Source organism: Lissotriton helveticus, chromosome 2_1 (genome assembly GCF_964261635.1).
Source record: "Lissotriton helveticus chromosome 2_1, aLisHel1.1, whole genome shotgun sequence".
NCBI lineage: Eukaryota > Metazoa > Chordata > Amphibia > Caudata > Salamandridae > Lissotriton > Lissotriton helveticus.
The window spans coordinates 252,221,958-252,243,953 of record NC_136059.1 but is presented as its reverse complement, the minus strand read 5'-3'; positions in this window follow the sequence as shown (position 1 = coordinate 252,243,953).

Here is a 21,996-nt window from a genome sequence, read left to right as displayed (position 1 = left end):
ATTGCAGAGGCTGAGAGGGCCTTGGCCAGGGAGAAGATAGCCCTAGAGGGTAGGGTATCCCCTGACCGCAGTCCTAGTTTTCTGGATTCCCCAGGGAGGGTTGGATCCAGTGGTGGCAGCAATAGAGAGTTTGGTGCGGGAAGTGCCATGCCCCGTTTCCAAAGAGTGGTACCTTGTTCCCGAGAGGACAGGTACAGATTGAAGTTCAGGGGCAGTAGGGGACTGCCTCACCAGGATTGGACGGACTATGTGGATGATTGTCATGATGCCCTGCTTGATTGGCTAGAGGTTCATGGGGAACCTGATTTTGAGGGTCTGCTCAACCTGGTTATCAGAGAGCAGCTGTTCCATTGTTTTGTGCCAGAGTTGCGCAAACACCTGTCAAGAGGTGACTATGTTAGTCCTTGGAAGCTTTCAGAGGAAGCAGACCGCTGGGAAGGTGCCGGAGGTTCTGACACGTCATGGGTGAGTGAACCCGAGAGTAGTGGGTCAGGTATCTTCCAGACCAGTGTGGTGGAAGAGGCTCAGAGTAGCCCAGCTAGGTCCCAGTGTAGCGAGAGGGGTGTAGGGGCTCACGTCTTGTCTCAGTGGAGTAAGAGTGAGCGGGGGACTGAGCGTTCCCAGGTGCCCGAAACCCAGTCTCAGAACCTGGATGGTTTCTTGAGGGAACACCAGGTTGGGGGCCTAGGCTGTCCTGTTAGGCCGCTTGAGGGGGATCTCCTAGTGTCTAGAGAACCTGGAGTATCTTTAAATAGTGTTCCAGTGGTTCTGGTGTCCGGCAGTGCCGCTCCCGTTGGGGAGGCACAGAAGTCCAAAGTGAGGAGTGAATGGGGGATGTGTTCCCCAGTGGGAGAACCAGTGGGTCAGGGACTACCCAGTTGGGCGAAGTTCCCGGTTAGTGACCATGGTGACACCACTTCTGTTCTGGGGGATCTTCCCGCACTGTCAGGTGGACAGGGGACGGGAGATCTGCGCCAGACAGACAGTCACACAGCACATGAGTCATGTGTTAGCCTCAGGGGGATGGTGAGTGAGTCCCCAGAAGTCCTGGAATGCCAGGCAATTATCCCACCTATCGGTTTAGACCGAAGGTTGGGAGGCCAGGTTCAGGATCGGCCTGACCTGAAGGGTGGTACGTCTGTAACCAGAGTCCTAGCCAGTGCTTCTTCCAGGGGTACCTCTCCAGTTGGGAGGGTGCAGAACTCTGGAAGGGGGTGCAGAGGGTGGGAGAGCCCGCCTCTGACCCCGGTGCAACCTGAGGGGTTAAACCCTGGGTTGGAATGGCGTTCTAGGTGTCCCCCTCGCAGGAGGAGGAACCCTAAAAGAAGAGGTAAGGGGAGGAGAGCCTTCCCTGAGACTCCTGGTCCGCCTGAGGGTGTAGACCCTAGGCTGGAGAACCAGTGGCAGTCTAGCCCTGTCTTGCAAACAGGAAGAGTGGAGAATGGACACTATGTGCCAGGGGTTACTACCCGCCACTCTGTGGATAGGCAAGGACCGGTGGCACCTGGGTGGCCCAGGGCCTGGTCCTGGCCGCGGACAGCTTGGGAGTACCAGTGGGGTAGCCCAGCTGTTCCAGATGGTGGTTTGAGAAGGAATCCCAGGGGTTCACAGTGGCGTGGAACCGGACGGTGTCCCGGCAGTGGCGGGCCCGTGTCCGTGTTCTATCGCCCAAAGCAGGGAAGCCCATCACAGTGGTGATCGGTCTACCCTGCGTTTTGGCTGGAAGGGGGTTGTGTTGGACCCGGGCCTTTATGGCTGGTTCACCCCTGAACTTTTTGCTTTTGATGGCGTTCATGATTTCTGGCTTGGCGCACTTTTTCCCTGGGTCCCAGAGTGAAAGTGCGTGCGTGGAGTATGGCTGGCCTGCCCTCCCATAGGAATGCATGGGGAATGTGTGTGTCCCTGGTAGTTCCTGATGCGTGGGGAGTGCAGGCTCGAGTTTAGTATGTGTGAACTCGTGAGAGTGAATGCTGCGAGATTGTGTCTGCGGCATGTGTGTGTCTAGTTGGGAAGTGCTACTTCTGGACATTGAGATATGTGTGCAGTGAGGGTGCTGGCGTGTGATTGGCTGGAGCTGGCTGGCATGCCAGGCTCTAGGAAGTCTGGAGGGGTCTGCCCGGTGGTGAGTGTGAGATTAGCATGAGTGATGTGTGGGAGGAGTGTACCTGTGTCCTGGATGGGCTGGGTTTTCCCCACACAATGCTGGCTCCGCCCCCCTGTGGGTTGTCTAACGACCCTAGCCTCCCCAGTGAATGAAAGGGGTGGTTGGGCCATCAAGGGTGCTCCAAAACCAGCTGCGACTGGTTTCTCCCCCACCCTGCACCCTGAAACAAAGGATTTACAGTATAAAAATGGGGCTGTGTCCCCACAGAAACTGTTCTCTTCCAGGATCCTGAGGGGGCTGTTGCTGCTGCTGGGCCAGAGGACCGCCACTTGGGGTGTCTCCCTGCCTGGAGACCCAGTGTGCTGGCTCTGGGCCCAGCCTTGCCCCCTGCCTTGCTGAAGGACCTTTTGCTGGAGCCTATTTTGCATTATTTTGCCCACTAAGCACCTGGAGGCGCTTTATCTTTTGCTCTAGCGCTGGGAGCGCTTTATCTCTTCTTTAGCGCTAGGGAGCGCTTTATGTGCATAGAGCCAGTGCCCACCCGGCATTTGTCACCCCGTGTTGTGGTCGAGCGGCGCGGGTGCCATCCCGCTCATTTCCGCCTTCATCGGCCGTTTTTATGCCCCCTAGCGCTAGGAGCGCTTACTTTTAATTATTACCAAAAAAGCCGGTGCCCACCCGGCATTGTCCCGAGAAATCGTCCCCGTCGCCGCCCGGCCGAACCGGAAGTCAGGCAGGCCGGGGGCGGGACGTTAGGACAGCCGGAAGCCCAGGCGGGAGCCTACTCCGCGCTGGGCCGTGTTGCAGAGTAAGCAGGAGCAGCGAGAGCCTACCCCGTGCTCCTGCGTGGACCAGGGAGAGCCCCGGAGTGCCGCCGGGAGGCTGAAGGAGAAGCCCAGTGAAGCCGAGCTGCCACCGCCTGCAGAGGTCTCGAGGGAGAGCCCCGGTCTGCCTGGAGGTGCCCGCGCTGTCTGGAGAGCGAGAGGATCCCCGCCTGCAGCACCAGAGCAGCCGCCGCTGGAGAGCCGGTGAGTGCAGGAGGGCTGGGGCCTCCCCATTGACAGCAGAGCGGCCCCTTTTGATAGCGGGCCGCTCCACCGACAGGAGCAGTGTTTCTGTAGAGCCCTGAGAGGGCTCCAGGGGTATTTTGGCGCCACGAGTCCCCAGAGAGGAGACACCATCGTACCTGGCGCATATTTTGTTGATTGCGAGCCCCAGAGAGGCTCAGGGGCATTGCGTGTTCTGAGCCCAGGGAGGCTCCAACGACGGCCATTCTTGTGTAGAGCCCTGAGAAGTCTCTGGGGGCATTTGTTAATTAGGAGCCCCGAGGCTCCAGGGCCCACATTGTGTTTAGAGCCCCAGAAAGGCTCAAGGAGGGCATTCTGTATCTTGAGCCCAAGAGGCTCACAGCCCACATGGCGTTTTGAGCCTGAGAGGCTCGTGGGGGGCATCAGTTGTTTATGCAGAGCCCAGAGAGGCTCTTGAGTCCCACATTGTTGTTTTAGAGCCCAGAGAGGCTCAGGGGGACATTTTGTTCTGCAGAGCCTGCGAGGCTCCAGCGTTGGCCCATCAGTGATGATTCAGCTGCCCAGCACTTCGTGGGCAGCTGCTACGTTTAGGCCCTGACATTTGGGACACAGGGCGTCCTAGCCCCAACAAGGCCAGTGGGCCTAGGGACTGCCACAGGTTGTGGCTCATGTGGGTTTTGCGCAATTGCTTGTGCTTGCACCTCTGAATGTGTTTTTATGCGTCATGTGCCTTGTTTCTACACCGCTGAATGTTGATACTTCATGTGTTTTATTTCCCAACACCGCTGAATGTTAATGCATCATGTGTAATGTGCCTATGCTTATACCCCTAAATGATGGTGATTCTTAGGTGGTTGTTTTTCTCCTAGTACAGGTGTTGCTAGTGAGGTTTTGGTTCCCTACGCAATATTCCTAAGGTGGTTAGGGTTGTGTAGGAGGTACTTACCCTATACCAGTAATTACTGGTTGTGTGCTACATTTTCTAATTTGTTCTAAAAAAGTGTTCTATGTGCTAATTACTATTCCTAAAAAGTGATGATTCCTGACAGTGGTCCATGTGGCCCTGTCTTGTACATATCCCTTGTAAATTCTGCCCGTGCCTGTTGGCACAGTGTAACAATATGTGTGTTTTATCTAATGTATGTTTATTATAATACAAAGGCTATTTTTATATAACCTGGTGTGGAGTTTCCTTTGTGGTGGGCTTTTGGGAGTTGTTGCTGGGTGCGCGCGCAAACACTTAACCTACATAGCCTCCAAGTGTAGCCTGGCTGCTCGCGTCACGTTATCTAGAGGGTGAGCAGGGGTTATCTTGGTGTGTGACTCCCTTGCCCTGACGTGGAAGTGGTGTTCTCTGACTGACGTTGGCGCAAGCCTTGGCCAGCCAGAGATCCCGTTTCCAACAAAGTGCCTACCATCCCCCACCATGGATCAGCTGACACACTGCAGCCAATCCCAGCCCTGCAGCATGTATAAATGCAGAGCAGACACAAACAAACCCTTTCAGGATGTCACTGAATGTGTTTGTAGCACTGCCCCTTGCCGTGCGGCAAAACTACTTGAGGAGGAGGAGGAAAGCAGAGAGGATCTTCAGACAGAGGATCAACCTATTTGGAATGTCCAGCCAGGATGTAAGGGCCAGGTACCGTTTCCCTCCAGCAGTCATCTTGGATATGGTATGTGAGTGGTAGCAGGAACTTGACTCTGTGACCTCCTGGTCACATGCAATACCAGCATATCTGAAGATCCTTTCTGCTCTCCACTTCTTTGCCACTGGGTCCTTCCAAAGGGTCTCCAGTGACCATGTGGGCATTTCCCAGGCAAGCCAGTCGCGGTTCCTGCATCAGGTACTGAGATGCATCACTGCTAGAGCCCCCAACTACATACAAATGCCACATACACTGTCCACGAGACAAACGGCAGCAAGAGATGTTTATCTCCTTGCACAATTCCCACGTGTGCTGGGTGCAATTGATTGCACCCATGTGGCTCTTCAGCCACCCCGCCACATTGCACACATCTTCTGCAACAGACACAGATGGTATTCCATCAATGTGCAAGCTGTCTGTGATGGCAGTGGGAGGTTCATCAATGTGCATGCAGTGTTCCCATGACAGATTCATATTCCGCATGTCACCTCTTGCCCGGCGTATGGCTGCTGGAGAATTTGGTAACATGTGGCTACTGGGTAAGTACCAAGCACTAAAAATGTCTGATATGTGTCATTGAAATGTCTGAATGCCCCCCAATATTAACCATTGTACAATAAGAATCATGGCTCAACAGACACTGCATGTACAAACGTATAGATCATGTTCTGTGCAAGTCAAAGAGGGAAATGTTAACAACTGCCCTTTCTTCCCTCCTCAGGCGATGCTGGGTGTGCACTCTCCCCACATCTCCTCACTCCTTACAGGCGTGCAAACACTGTACCTCAGCGTAGGTACAATAGGGCACACATACGTACTCGAGCCATCATAGAGCGCACTTTTGGTCTGTTGAAGTCGCGATTCAGATGTCTTGACCGTACAGGGGGTGTGCTTCTGTACTCCCCAGAAGTCGTGTGCAAGATCATATTAGCCTGTTGTGTTTTGCACAACATTGCTTTAACGCATGGCTTACACATGCCTCTGGAACCTCGGCTAGCTCTGAATGTGGGAAACCGGGCCATTGCACATGACCGACATCAGGGCATGCAAGTCCGTGATCAGCTCGTTGCCACGTTTTTCACATAAGCAACCTGTAGTGTCACGGACAACATGTGGTTTGCTGTCTCTTGTCAATGATGAAACTTGGATAGACGAGATAGTGTCAATAAATCCCACCCTGAGACGACTTTGCAAGCCACACTAACTGCATGCAAATCACAGCCGCTGACAGTAGTCAAAAGGTGGAGTTTGCCGAAGGTAATGTGCCCATGTCAGCGATCAGTGTAGTGGATATCCCTAAAACCAACTATTCACGTTGATGACAAACAATACATGTCCTGAGAGACATACCCAAACCTCATAAGGGTGGGTCACCAAATCACGAAAGGTTGCATACTAAGGCCTGTGACCTCAACAGATTTGACTTCCCCACAAATGATGGGCCCTGAATGTGAGTGATGATTTCATGGGAGGATCAGGCACCATGAGTCAGATTTACAATAACTGGTGCATCCCTGCATACATGCAGGGATGCCCCAGTTATTGTGCCTCACAGAAGACACCCCTAGCGCCATCATGGATGCACCACATTTACAATGCGGCGCGCCATGGGGCAAGTTATGTTATGTTATGTTATGTTATATTTATTTTTGTATAGCGCGCGGCTACTCAAAAAGAGTGTCCCGGCGCTTTGAGTAAGGAGGACTACCATACAATAACACAACACAGTTAAAAGAAAACAGAAAAAAAAATAGAGCAGACAGAATTTATACAACCTACTGGCTAAACAACCAGGTTTTAAGACCTTTTCTAAAAACAAGTAGGCTGGTGGCTCCCCGAAGTGTGAGCGGCAGAGAGTTCCACAACTGCGGTGCCAAAAGTGCAAAGGAACGACCTCCCAGTCGAGTTTTCTTCACTCGCGGGACCACCGCCAAGAACAGGGATTCCGACCTCAAAGAACGGACTGGGTGGTAGAATGCGAGTCTCTTTTGGAGGTACTTTGCTCCGACCGCGTGGAGAGCCTTGTAGGCCAAAGTCAAGGCCTTGAAGGCAATCCGTAGGATACGATCTGGACCCCAAACGACTCCACCAGCGCCGCCAAAGGGGCCATAAAGATGTTGAAAAGGGTCGGGCTCAAAATAGAGCCCTGAGGGACCCCGACTCCCAATGGCGGCACCACGGCGGAATCTGGCGAGGCCCAGACCGTTTGCCGGCGGCCCGCTAGAAAGGAAGAAAACCAGCCGAGCACCGTCCCCCGCAGTCCTATCTCATAGAGTCTTGCGAGAAGGCCGTCATGGGGGACGGTGTCGAAAGCCGCCGACAGATCCAACAGCACCAGCATGGCTTTGCCTCCCGTGTCCAGAACCCCTTTAATGGTTTCTGAAACCTCGAGGAGCGCGGTCTCGGTGCTGAGATTTGGACGGAAACCAGACTGGGTGGCATGCAGAATCTCGTTTGTCTCTAGAAAATTGGAAAGCACCGATTGAACGTGCTTTTCCACAACTTTCGTGAGAGCCGGCAACAGAGTATAGATAGAAGCGTGACGCATATGCTGCCATAAAGGTGAAGCACTGCTGGAGTTGCGTCGCAAGCGCAATGCAGCTCCAACAAGGCAAGCGGTGACCCTATGCCTAACATACTGCGTCAATCCTTACGCCTTCTACAAGCAGGCGCAGGGTTCTGACACAGCATGACCATTAAAGTGACTGAGTAAAATCTTGTAGATTTCACTCAGCCATTTTTAGGAGGCGTTCCTGTGCTGGAACGCCTCCCCCTGCGCAGGAACACTCAACTGTGGCGCAGGGCCTTACAACATGACACATTTCCCAGATGTGTCACGTTGAAAATACCCCACAGCATGGCGTTGGCTTTGTGCTGCCGCTGCGTCACAAAAGTGACGCAACTGTGGCGAAATGTGGCATACAGGGCTCGTAAATCTGCCACCATGTGTCTGTGACATATCCACACTGCTCCACACCAATGTTACGTAACACATCACACAACTCTGATACTGAGCACTCAATATGGACTACATGTCCCATAATGCAAAGTATGAGAAAATGAAACTGGGGTTTGATGTTGTGTCAGCCCCCCCTTTCTGTGCAGAAATAACATAAAATGATCTGTTCCCCCTTTTGATACATATTCATGATTCACAACTGCACTGTCATTTCACTTTTTCCTACAACAGAACAACAGGATGGCACTGGATTTGATTACTGATTGTGGATGGACCAGGATGAATACAAAATGGCTGCCAACTACTTCCTGTGATGTATTTCCTGTCTCCCACTTCCTGTATAAAATCTTCTGTATGATATAATGTGTTCGGGGTCATTTTCGGAGGTTACGGCGCAAAATCTAAGTTCCGGTGTCACGGCGTAATGCGTGTGCCCGTAAATTACGCTCCGGATCCGGAAACTACGTTTTCAGGCCGCAAATTCCGAAAATAAACTGGAACACATCATTTCATACAGGCAATGTTATACAGGAAGCGGGAGACAGGAAATACATCACAGGAAGTAGTTGGCAGCCATTTTGCGTTCATTTTGAGTCAGCCTCTTTCACTGATCAGATCCTCAGGAATCCTGCTGCTCTCATCAAACTTATTTCCCCATAATGGCTGAGGAGTATGAGGAGAGAGCACCCCCTTTCTCAGAAAGGGAATTGGTCATCTTGGTGGAGGAGGTGCTGGAGAAATTTCCTCAGCTATTTGGGGACCCTAAGCACCAGCTGAGCACTGCAGCCCGGGCCAGGCTACTGGGCCAACATCGCCGAGCGCTGCAGTACAGTGGGAGTGTCCACCAGGAGTGCTAGGGCGTGTCGCAAGCGCTGGGAGGACCTAAAGCGCTGGGCCCGTCACAAGGCTACGGAGCTGGCTGGCCTGTCTTCCCAGCACCATGTGCATCATCCTCGCCTCTCCCCACTGTACAGGAGGGTCCTGCGAGCAGCTTGGCCAACTGTCCATGTGCAGCTGGAGGAGCATGAGCAGCAGGGACCTAGTAAGTGTATCATATGCAATATGTGTCTGGGAGTATGATGTGAGTGAAACAGTGCTGTACCATTGTGTGTCCCATGCCTCCATTCACCAATTCCGTGTCCAAGCAGCAGTCACTAAGATTAAAGAAGCACACTGTGGCATATGGACTGTACAGGGCTGAGTGCTTTTTGGGAGTTGTAGTTTCTTCATGACAACTGGGTAAATGAGCCACACTCATGCATTCATATTGAATTCTGCTCTGCCAGCACCACTACCATTGAACCAAGTAAATCATAACTGATGTGTGCATTTGATGAGCTATGGTACAGAGACTGTCCAGTGTGTTCATGGCAGGCCATAGGGTATTGGATGTTGTGATTTGCATTGCACCTGTAGAGTTGGGTTCCAATTGAGACAGATCATCATGTGCCATGGAATCAAGACAGCCATTGAGATCCTTGCATCACTCTTAAGTGTTCTACATTTGCAAGGTGTGTCCACTGACAGAGGTCTCACACTCAGTGGCCTGTATGACATTTTACATGTACAGGTAGCTGTCACAACCACCCACCACTGTTCACCGGTGTATTGCACTACCGTTTAAGTCAACAAAGCCAATATGTGGCACAGGATTGTCCAATGATGAGTGGGGACGGCAAAAGGCTAGACTCACAATGTAGCTAGAGGAGTAGTCCAGACCCTATGTGGATGTGTGGCCCACATTTGGCTTGTCCCATACAATGCTACAAAGCAGATGTCCAGACGTTAAATAGCTGCAAATCCATATCAATGGCCAAAATCTATTAAATCTGGACTCTTCATGTTCTCCATTGGTGGACTGGTTTTTGAACTGGCACATATAGCAGTGACAGGACACACAGATAACATGAATGCCAAGGTTGAGGTTTGGCCCATACAGTTGCGTAAGCCACAATAATACACATGAGATGTCCATGTCAAACTCAATTCAGTATATGACAGTGAACATACATGTATTGTAAGTTCATAAACAGAATGGGGGTTGGGAGCACACTGCCTCACAGTCCCAGCACAGTTTGCCCCTTTGCATCCTGGTAAATGCAGTACACAGTTCAAACTTACTTCAAAATTATCTGGAGTTATTCACCAATGTTGGTGCAGACATTGCTGTATATCTCTAGACACGTGTTTCTGGATTGAGCGCTTCATCAGTAGAGAGCTGCAGTTTTAGAGAGCAAAGAAAAATCATCTGGGGTTGCTGTGTGCCTGAGAGTGGTACTGTGACCTGAGAGGAACCTGGCAGCATTTCCAGAAACCCCAGATGATTTTGAAGTAAGTTTGAACTGTGTACTGCATTTACCAGGATGCAAAGGGGCGAACAGTGCTGGGACTGTGAGGCAGTGTGCTCCCAACCCCCATTAAGTTCATAAAGACTGAGGGGCAGATTTACAAGGCACTTGCGCCTCTCTTACACCGCCATTGGGTCACTTTTGTGAAGCAGCGGCGGAGCAAACAAAGGGCCATGCTGCTGGGTAATTACAACATGACGCATCCGGTGCAGGATTGCCTCCTAAAAGTGGCTGAGTGAAATCTACAAGATTTCACTCAGTTACTTTTAGGGCCATGCTGCGTCAAAACTCTGCGCCTGCTTGAAGCAGGTGTAAGGATTGACGCAGCATGTCAGCGATTGTGCACCCCCGAGCCTTGCTGGAACGGGGTCACACTTGCCATGCCACTCCAGCAAAGCGCCGCTATTCCACCGGGGATGCGTCACGGGTGGGCAGATGCATCGCAACTCTTCTGGCACACCTCTGCTGATTAGCAGAGATGCGCCAGAAGTTGTAAATCGGCCCCTGACAACTGTAGAGTGTGATCAGAGGAGAACAAAATCTGACCGTGGCTCATCTATGTATTTGTATCATCCTGCATGAAACAACCACCACATCAGGATTTTGCTTGCACTTCTGCAGGCATGGTTGGTGAGACAGAAGCTACGCAGGAACAAGATCGGAGCAGGAGGACATCAGTTCGCCGGCGGCTACACCCTATTTCCACCAGCGAAGAAGAAGAGGAGGAGGAGGGGACCTCAACATCTGCAGGCCAGGGGTTTGCGCCCACCCGGGATGGGGAAGAACACGACTCTGGTACTATGTCCTGGGTAGAGGCTGTGGACATTGTAGGGGGGAGGAAGGACTGTACACCTTGGACCATGATGTGGTGGAGAGCCACTCACCCACACACTCATCACCAGTGGCTCACGAAGAGGTGTCCCCGGGGCAGGCCAACATTCAATCTGGGCCTGTCATCTGCCCCTCCCTACCTCTAGAGTACCCCATGCCATCAAGGGCTCTAGCTCGATCCCCTGAAACCTGTCCCCCTCCTCGTAGCCGCCAAGCCAAACACATCGGCTCCAGACCAGAGGCACCACATCCCTTCTGTCCCCCTCCGACCCCTCCCGGTGTTGTTCCTCCTGTGGCTGTGCCAGGGGCCTTGAGTTGGATGGTCGAGGGTCAAGCTGACATGTCCATGCGCATCTTAATACAAGTGTGTCTCGAGATCCGCACGATGCGAGCGGACCTTGTCCGACCTATCGACAACCTCGGCTCCCACATCCAGTCCCTGAGCACAGCCATGTCGTCTCTTGTCTCCCAAATCCCTTCCCATACCACCGTCAGTAACCCCCTGTCCGTTGCCCCACACTGTTTCCCCCCGTACTCCTCGTCTGTCATGTACCCATGTGGTGCCTGTTCCTGCACAAGCCAGCCGTGTGGATGTGTCAGACCCTGAGGATCTAGACATTGTGGTCCTGGAGGATGACCAGAAAGACACTTGACTTTTGGACTGAGACATTGTTCTGGACAAAGATTTATTTTCCCCCTTGTTAATAGACTGATTTCCTTGACGCTCCCTGACGTATTATATTTGTTTTGCTCCACCCCAGTCCAAGTTCCCTTCTCCTTCTGCATTAAGATCATCATTTGTTTTCCTTTCTTCCTTCCAAACAGACGGTTAGTTTTTGTTCCTACATAAATATCTTTGAGGTATTCTATTTTGTTTAACTTGTTTGACTTCATTTTGAATGTCTGTTTCCAAATATGGCGGTACAAAAGGGGGTGGTGATGGACGGAGCATCTGAAGCCAATCAAACACTCACACCCAGTCAACAGATTTGGGTTTAATCCATCACCGTTCTTTAGCCCACTCTGCCACCCCAGCTCAGACATGGCCATATGCAAATCAGTCTGACCCTGTGCCTCATGGGAACAGTCCAGCACTAACGACCAAGCCATGCCATTCCTGGACCGGAATAAAGCTTCCTAGGACCGGTTTCTGGCATTCCAGCCGTCTTCAGCCAGGATTGCTTGAATCCAGTGGCAAAGTGAGCAAGGGACTCAACGTCTGAGCATACCTTGCTAACTTGTGGCGAACAAAGCGGTACAAAAGGGGGTGGTGATGGATGGAGCATCTGAACCATTCAAACACTCACACCCAGTCAACAGATCTGGGTTTAATCCATCACCATTCTTTAGCCCACTCTGCCACCCCAGTTCAGACATGGCCATATGCAAAGCAGTCTGACCATGTGCCTCATGGGAACAGTCCAGCCCGAACTGCCAAGCCATGTCTTCCCTGGACCGGAATCAAGCTTCCTAGTACCGGTTTCTGGCATTCCAGCCGTCTTCAGCCAGGCTTGCTTGAATCCAGTGGCAAAGTGAGCAAGGGACTCAACGTCTGAGCATACCCTGCCAACTTATGGCGAACAAAGCGGTACAAAAGGGGGTGGTGATGGACGGAGCATCTGAACCAATCAAACACTGACACCCAGTCAACAGATCTGGGTTTAATCCATCCCCGTTCTTTAGCCCACTCTGCCACCACAGTTCAGACATGCCCATATGCAAATCAGTCTGACCTTGTGCCTCATGGGAACAGTCCAGCCCGAACTGCCAAGCCATGCCTTCCCTGGACCGGAATCAAGCTTCCTAGGACCGGTTTCTGGCATTCCAGCCATCTTCAGCCAGGCTTGCTTGAATCCAGTGGCAAAGTGAGCAATTGACTCAACGTCTGAGCATACCCTGCCAACTTATGGCGAACAAAGCGGTACAAAAGGGGGTGGTGATGGACGGAGCATCTGAACCAATCAAACACTCACACCCAGTCAACAGATCTGGGTTTAATCCATCACCGTTCTATAGCCCACTCTGCCAAATATGGACACATATTTTATGAGTCATATGCTATGCACATAATAATGTGTTGCTATGATGTGTTACACTTGTAACTGTCTCACACACACATGCCTACATCGTTAGACAGGACATGATACACAACAGGATATTACTTTTGTAGATCTTTATTTTCACTATACACCTAAGGACCCCAAGACAAATTGGCCACGAGAATGTCACTGGCAATCGTGTTTGCGTCTCCGCAATAGTGGGGGTGATGAACGCGGTGAGGGGTGAGGTTGAGCTTGTCGCCTTCGTGTATGTGGGTGTTATACAGGTTGATCAAGAGGTGCAGGTGCAGATGGTGTCGGCACATTCGGTGTCTGTGCCTGGACAAGGGCTGGTTGTGCAGGTGGTGGAAGTGACTGTCCAGAGGTTGGTGGCGTTTGTGCGTGGGGGGGGTGGGGGTGATGGGGGTGACTGTCCAGAGGTTGGTGGTGTTTGTGCAGGTGGTGGGGCTGGTGGGAGTGACTGTCCAGAGGTTGGTGGTGTTTGTGCTGGTGGTGGGGGTGGTGGGAGTGACTGTCCAGAGGTTGGGGGTGTTTGTGCAGGTGGTGGGGGTGCCTGTTCAGTGTGCTGGTGTGTTTCTGTACCTTTGCTGTGATGCTGTACAGTTGGTGTTACAGGTGTGTGGATGTGCTGTCCTGCAGGCCGACATGATTCTTCCCCTCCCTGCGTTGGCCATGAAGGGAGACTTTGGACACTCTCACCATGCCCTCCATCATCTTCATGGCCAAGGCATGGTGTCTTGCACTCTCTTCCCTTTGGATGGATATCAGGTCTGTCATATTCCTAGACATTTCCTGCAAAGTGCTATCCATCCTATCCAAAGCTTGGCACACCCTGTCCACCACCTGAGGGAATTGGACCATGTCGTGCAGGGACCCAGACATGTCTGACAGGATAGCCCCTATGGCACGAATGTCCTGCCTCACATCTGCCTGCTGTTGGTAGAAGTCCTGCTCCCACTGGCACCATCGCCACGTGCAGGCCCCCTCTGCAGGTGTCTGCAAGGGATGAGATGAGCAGGTCCAACAACAGGGGGGGTGGCAGGTGGAAGACTGTGGGCAGGAGAAGGGTGCCCAGGGGTTACCTGAACCACAACAGGGCTGGTACATCCCACAGATGGTGGAGAGGTTAGCAGGGATACACTGCGTAGGGAAGAGCGGGTAGGGGATCCACCATGTCGGTCCCGGACGTGAGGGCTGTGAGGGAGTGATGTCTGTGATTGGATGTGTGAGAGCCGTGGCTAGTTTGATGCATGCTGAGGACATGGTATTGTTTGTTTGAGAGGAGGCAGACGAGCGTTGCTTGGCAGAGGATGTGATGCCGTGACATCAGTATAGTCATCCACAGAGTCAATGGCTATGTGGTCATCATCCTCCTCAAAGTCAACGCCCTCATGATCTTGATCCTCCTCTTGGGCATGACTTGCTGACGACATTACTGCCTGGAGGATCAGGGGATTCTCCCCTCTGATTCCCCGTCGGCCAGCACTGGTTGACGGTCTGTCATCCTCTCCCTCAGCATCATCTGAAACACAGAGGTTGCAACCGTATTAGTGATTGACCAGCTACTACATGTGCTGCAACACCAGTGTTGTATTAACTGTACTTTGCATCAGATGAGGATGATGTGATCTGGTTAGGGTACCACCACAAATGACCGCTCACACCAGAGCACTGAGGTGTTACACGGAGATGTACATAATTATAGCAAACTCACCAGCTCCAGCCACAACTCTCTGTCCCTTCGCGTTCCCCCCTGGTGTATCCTGCTGCACCTGTCTCCTCATAGTTGTTGTAGACATAGCTGTAGAGGGTAGAAACAACATTCTCAATGATCTGCCTCACCAATTGACAGACATGCATATGTGACACTTCTGATTTGTATTTCACTTTGTAAACAACAACTGTTGATTCCATGTAGAAGGGGATCTCGTACTCTGTCATGGCTTAGTAATCTAAGCTGATGACACACCTCATGCCCAATTTACCCGAACGACAGGTGCGCAAAGGTTTCACAGCTGCAGCCAGGATGTCATGCATCCCCCGGGTTGGTGTCCGCTGCAGTGGTCTCATCCTGTCAGCACCTGTGATGAGAAATACATGTCCATATTTTAGTACAACAGATTGTAGCTATGAGCCAACATGTCACTCTCATTAACCATTTGCGGATAATCAAGGACGATGTGCAGCATGATTACCTCATTGACTTTACATCTGGGCACCTGCTCACAAGCAGCATTTGCCAGCTGTTACATCCATGCAGCACTGACATCAATAAGATGACACATCAACTGACAAACTTGTATGATAAGGTTACTGATATTTCAAGGAAGGGCATAAATGACCCAGACTCATCTACATCACACTGATTTCACCTTTACCATTGAGACTAACTTTTTTCATGGGTGTAATGTTGTCTGTTAAAAAGTCAGAAAGGAGTTCATGTGTGAGATGTGCAGTTGTCAGGGACATGATGTTGCCCATTTGTGCTACCCTACCCATGAGGTCACACAGCTCATTTTTGAATGAGAGAACACAGATTACTTATGTCCATCCTTTGAGTGTTCTCTGTTCCCATACTCCATTTCCAACGTCATGGTACTACTTACATGACAACGGATGGTGTCTTGTGCAGCAGACATCCAAACCTCATATGTCAAAAACTCACCTATACATGTGTATATGATAGAAGGGAGGCAAGCAGAAAACAACATTTGGTTATGATCACACATTGCTGATGAGGTGAGAAGCTCTGAGGCTTCCTGCCTGCACTGGATTATCGTGCTGCTCTTCAGCCAATTCATTTTGCAGGTGTAACTGCATGAAGAGTCACCTTAGCAGCCCCTACACTCATCTCAAAGGTACACAAGTAGCACCAGTTTGTGCCTCAGCCATACCAATTTCATTTTGATTTAACCATGTACAGTTTGCTATAGATTTATTCCTATCATTGAATTGCAAGCCTGTTGTGTTTTGGGCAGTTCATATGACACATTGTTCTATTGTATGTCCATTCTGCACACACTTGGCATACATTTTGTGTCAGCCTCTCATTTGCCACCAGGGTCTGATCGGCCTTGTGTTCAAATGCCCTATGTGAGCATATTGTGATGCAGGACAACAGTGTTGTGCAACACATACGGTGGAGGTGAAAGGCACAAATAATGAGCATTCAGCCAGGTTGACTTACCTTGGCCCAGCACCGGAGCAGTATGTGGTTCCTGGACAGATGTCAAATCCAACCTAGTAGCAGAAGTCAGTGTGCGTCTTTGATTCTGTGAGGACCGCATTGTATCTACAATGATAAGTGTGTTTTGCAACTTTACATTCCAGCTGCCACATGTGATGCACTCAATTTCTGGCACAGAGGACGAGCACAAGCAGTTGTGGGCACCACCGTTGCCGAAGTGTGTCATACATAATGTAATGAGTGATCCCACATATAACTTAGAATGGGCCCACTACCTTCATGCTACCTATATCACAATGACATGCCTATGAATCCAGAGGTAAGGTCCACTATCGTGTTTTGTTGATGCCCAGAATATTATCCATCCAATGTACGCAGTACATGACCAGCTGTGTGGACAGTGCAATTTAATGTATGTTGGAAATATTTGAAGTTGGACAGTGTATGCATTGTCAATACTACAGAGACTGGTATCTCACTGTTTGTTTTTCATTTCCACATCTGTGCAAATACAATTTCTTGATTAGGTCTACAGACACTATTACAATATAGTGGTTACACCCTTTTGACTAGGTGTGGCCCTCGATTACAGGATTGGTTTCCCCGGTCTTGGTCTGTTGGTGAAATACATGTTGTGTACCACAATTACAAAGGTATGATGAGCCAAGACATTTTATATTTTGTTTTTCGCTGTTAACAAATGTTATATGGTAAAGGTGAATGTCCACCTTACATAGGTGGTCACTATTCGTCCCTCTGTCGTCTTCTGACAATGTATGCATTTTGACCATCTCCTGGCCAGTTTGACTTACCAGTTAGTGTGGTTGTCATGCCTTCCTTTGTACGTTGCCGATTCCTCCCATTAGATGCGGTGACCTCTGCTATTGCAGTTCTCTGTTCTCTGGCTGGATGTGTCAATGGGTGAGAAGTGAGAAAAGTAAACAAATGGGAAATGTGCTTGTGGAACTTTTCGGGGATTTGCCCATATCTTCTGCATGCTAACAGTGTTGTGAAGTACTGCCGCAGACGGGGCAGGTAGGAGCAGTGGTGTGTTGGGGATGTAATGGCGTGGCAGAGTGGAAAATGGACAACAGAATATGTGTATGACATATTTACATCTGATGCTACTCTCACCTTCTGCTATGTGATTTAGGCTGGCACAGGGTGATGTACTTCTTGGAGAATTTGTGGCAGCTTTACAAGCCCCTTGAACAAGATTTATACTGCTGTTGCATCACTTCTGTGACACAACGGTGGTGTACAACAGACGACACATTTAGAATTATTCGCAACGTGGCGCTTCTATGTTGAAGCGTCACATTGTGAGGCCCTGGGCAACATTGAACCTGTGTCAGCTTTGATGTAGCCAGGGTGGGCATTCCTTTGGGATATGCCACGTACAAGTGATTCAGTGAAATCTACAAGATTTCACAGAGTCACTTTTCAGAGGCCGCTGCGACGCAACCTTAGGCCTGCTTGAAGCAGACGTAAGGAGTGGCGCAGTACGTTAGGTTTGGGCAGTGCATGGACATTATTGGAGTTGCATCACTCTTGCGACACAACTCCAGCAAAGCACCCCTACAAACCATCAGATTCAACACACATCTGTCTATCCCTGCGCCACAGTGTACCACCATCTAAACGCGACGCATCCATGTTTGCGCAAGGGATGAATTGCATGTCACATTGGTACTGGCACTTCCCTGCTAATATTTGTCAATTGCTACTCTATTTTTTTTAACTTTATTTAGCATTTCCATATATCATTGCACATTTTCAGTCAATATGAACAGTTATTGAATTAGCTGGGTTGTGTATGTCTGGCAGCAGTACTGTGCCCATGTTTTTAATAGGGGGGGATTAGCCTTTTCTGATGCGAAGGATTCTGGGACTTGTGGTGCTACGTAGAGGGTGACACATGAGTCTCTGACTGACTATATTTTTATATACACTTTGGACAAGTTCCATAATCACAACGGCAGTGTAACACGGACAATCTTTTCATGCACTTTTTCTTTTCATTCCATTTACCTGCTACCACGTAGCGGACGTCACTGACAGGCAGCCCATGGACCAAGTGGGGGTGTATTGTTGTGAGGATATCCTCCTCCAGTGGGGTGAGACGGATGCGGGGTCCAGGGCATGCAGCAGGGAGGATCCTGATTAATTCAATCCTGGAGTATTTCTCCTTCACCATCTGCCTTTTGTCCTGCCACTTTTTTTTATGTCCTGTACTGTGCGCCTCTCCTCCCCCAAGGCTGAGACAGCAGTGGCTATCTGCTGCCATAGGTCTGCCTTCTGTGTCCCACTGGTGCAGTAGGGTGGGAGTTCATATAGGTGCTTGTGGTGCCTGACTATGAACTCCACAGGCATGGTGGTCTCCTCTGCTGTAAAGTTCCTTTTTCTCCTCATTTCCATTTTCTGTGGCACTGTGACCGTTGTAGACACGAACTCTCTGTGGCCAAACCTGTTCCTTCAATGTGTACTGCTTTTATGTGTTTTGTGGTGCTTGTCAATTAGTGTTAATTGGCTTCAGCTGGAGCGTGGTGGGGGATGGTAGACACTGGCAACATTCACCATGGCAAAATGGAGCTGTTGGCTGGGATTGGCTGCAGTGTGTCAGCTGATCCATGGTGAGGGATGGTAGGCACTTGGACAGGTGTTTACCCTTGGCTAATATGACCAACTGCCAAAAATTGTATCTTCCGGCCCGAAATTGGATTTTCCTGCCCGGAATCGTAAATTACGGCACTATGCCGGAAATTGCGGGCCGGAATCATAAATTCCGCCGCAGAGCCGTAAATTCCGGCCCGGTGGCGGAAATTACGGCCCGGGTGCGGACGTAAAGTTAGTAGTCGTAAGTCTGTTCTGTGAATACCAAAAGTAGTACGTTCATTCTGTGAATCCCAAAAGTAGTAAGTTCATTCTGTGAATACCAGAAGTAGTAAGTGCATTCTGTGAATACCAAATGGTAGTAAGTTTAGGATTTAGTCTTAAGTTCATTCTGTGAATCGGGCCCTCAGAGTGCATGTAGTCAAATACCTATATGTATGCTCTACACCAGAAGACATTAGTATTTTTTTGCTTTGTTTTTAAACCTTTGTTATGGTTGCTAATTTCCCAGTTATTATTTGGCTTTGCCTGAGCATCGCCATCTACATAGCAAGATAATTTTCATGCCAACCATGCCAATCAGGACCCAAATTACGCAATTCATGTACATGCATATTTGTGAGAGTGGGAACATTTTATGGAGTCCCAGGCAAGCCAAGAGTTAATGCTCTCTGATAAGGACAATCAGAACCTTATATCACTGGTGTCACAACGCTTATGCTTACTATTAAGCCCAATATTAACCACTAAGCACACACACCCCTTTAGGGCTTGACCTTCAGGGTACCGTAGTCTAAAAGTTCAAAGCTTATTCAGGGAAGTGATGTGGGATTATAGACTGACAACTCAACAAATGTAAATAGCAATGGCAACTGGTTCCCAGGGACAAGAGCTTTCTATGGACAAATAGGGACAACACCAGAGTTTGGAGACAACAATAATGAATGCGTCAAAGCCTACCCGTTTGATCTATATGAAAAAATGCTTTCTTGTTGATTATAAAAGGTTCACGTTCACCATGGCTGGCAACACCAGCAGCCCGAATGGTGGATCGCTCTCTAAAGTTAGCCTCAGTGCCTTTAAGATCACCTATCCACCTAACCTTACTAAGAATGCATCAAAAAAATTCAAACACAACTTAATACAAAAAAAAATGGAAACACTTATATCTGATTCATGTTTCAGTATGTACAATGGCAACACCATGTCTGACCTAATTTGTTCACGAATAGGAGAGCCCAATGGAGGAAAACTCTAATTTCAATTTTTCCAGTGCAAACAGATAAGGAAAACACCCCATGGATTTAGTCTTTCTATCACGTCCTCCCTGATCCACAAATTAGATCTCAGGATTACTATCTATAATAATGGAATTGTTCTCATTCAAGCTTCCAATCAAAACCTAGAGCAGTTCATCAAACTCTTTTTGAAGATCAAAAGCTTTGTAGATAACTTTTCAATCCCAGGGCAACTAGATACAACACTATCCACCTCAAGTTCACTCCAAATCAATGCTCCCATTCCCTCCTCAGATTCACATCTCTCCTCTACCACCACCTTACCCTTGCCCCTGCCAGGTTCAGAACTGTTTGAATCACATATTCCGCGACCATTAACCCTATCACCTCTTCCAACCTCCTTATCAATACTCCCTAGCATACCTCTGACACTCCGTGACCAATCCCCTCCTCAGGAATCACCCATTATCGCGTCTGACCCTCCCTAACACTCATCGGCACCCTACCCCCTATGCAGCTCTCCACACTCAATCAAATGCCTGGTCTATGCATCCTGGAACACCGCTCATGTTCAGGGACCTACCTTCTCCAAGGGTATTCCCAATTACCGCCTCGGACCCCTCTAACACACTTAGTCACCCTTTCCCTTCCCTGATCTCTACACTCAATTTCCTCCCTTTTCCCAACACCCAGACGTGCTGGCACGCTTGGACGATGTCTCCCTCCTGCTACACCGTCTCTCCCTCGCCCTCAAAGGTTTGAAAGCCCTCTCATTCGAATATCTCCCTGTTAAGCCCCCTCCTTTCGAGTCCGAACCGGCCCAGAGCCCCCACCAACGCCACTGACCCAGCTCCTCGCTACCATCCCCGGTCACCTACCATCGCTAATTCTGTTCCCCTACCTAACGCACCCTCTCACCCAAGAAGCACGTCCTGTCTCACGCCCAATTAAATTGACAGCCTTCTCAAGTCTTATTCGTCCAACTCGGACTTCAACACAAGTCCAAAGGGAATAATTCAAACCATTCACTCTAACCCTAACAGAGAACCCTACGACAACCTCAGAGTCATAAATAACGACAACCTCAAGTGAGTGACCATCACGCAGACTCCTTCCCCCCTTACTCCGGCTCCACTCAAATGCATACTACTCAATTGTAGGTCTGCCAGCAAACCCGCCTCCGAGATCTTCGACCTCATTCAACAGAATGAGATAGATATCATTATCCTAACAGAAACCTGGCTGAACCCTTCATTCACTTCAATTCTTGACCTCTTGGTGCCCCCCACCCATAACATAATTCGCCTTGACAGAGTTAAGAAGCTGGGTGGAGGCCTAGCTTGTATACATCGGAGTATGCTTGTGGTCTCCCTTTCAGAGTCATCTCTGCCAGTAACTAGTGAATACCTTTGTCTCAACATCTCTAGTAACAATCATCTGGCTTGCAAACTACACACATCCTATCACCCCCCAGGCGACAATCTCCCCTTCATTGAACATTTAATGGAAATCATCTCTGACAATGTGGACTCAGTCCAGTCCCACATCTACCTTGCGGACTTTAATCTTCACTGGTCTAACACTAACGATCGTGCAGTCTCATGCCTCAATTCCTTCTTGCATGACCACAAATTGATTCAACATTGTGACCATCCCACTCACATTAAAGGGGAAACTTTAGACCTCATCATCTCCAAAGTTCATACCATCTCTTTGGATTCCAACATACCATGTGACTGGTCAGACCATCACATCATTTCCTTCCATATCAACTCTGAGGTTCACCAGAGTAAGGTACAAAAAACAAAACCAAAGATTTGGAAAAGGGACATCAGAGATATCAAAACAGCTGACCTAGCAACCCACTGTAATCGGGCCCTCTCTCCCCAATTGGATATACTTGAAGTCCATACTCTCACAGACTTCTATAACTCTTCTATTTCCAACATCATGGACTCTTTGGCCCCACTTCAACAAAA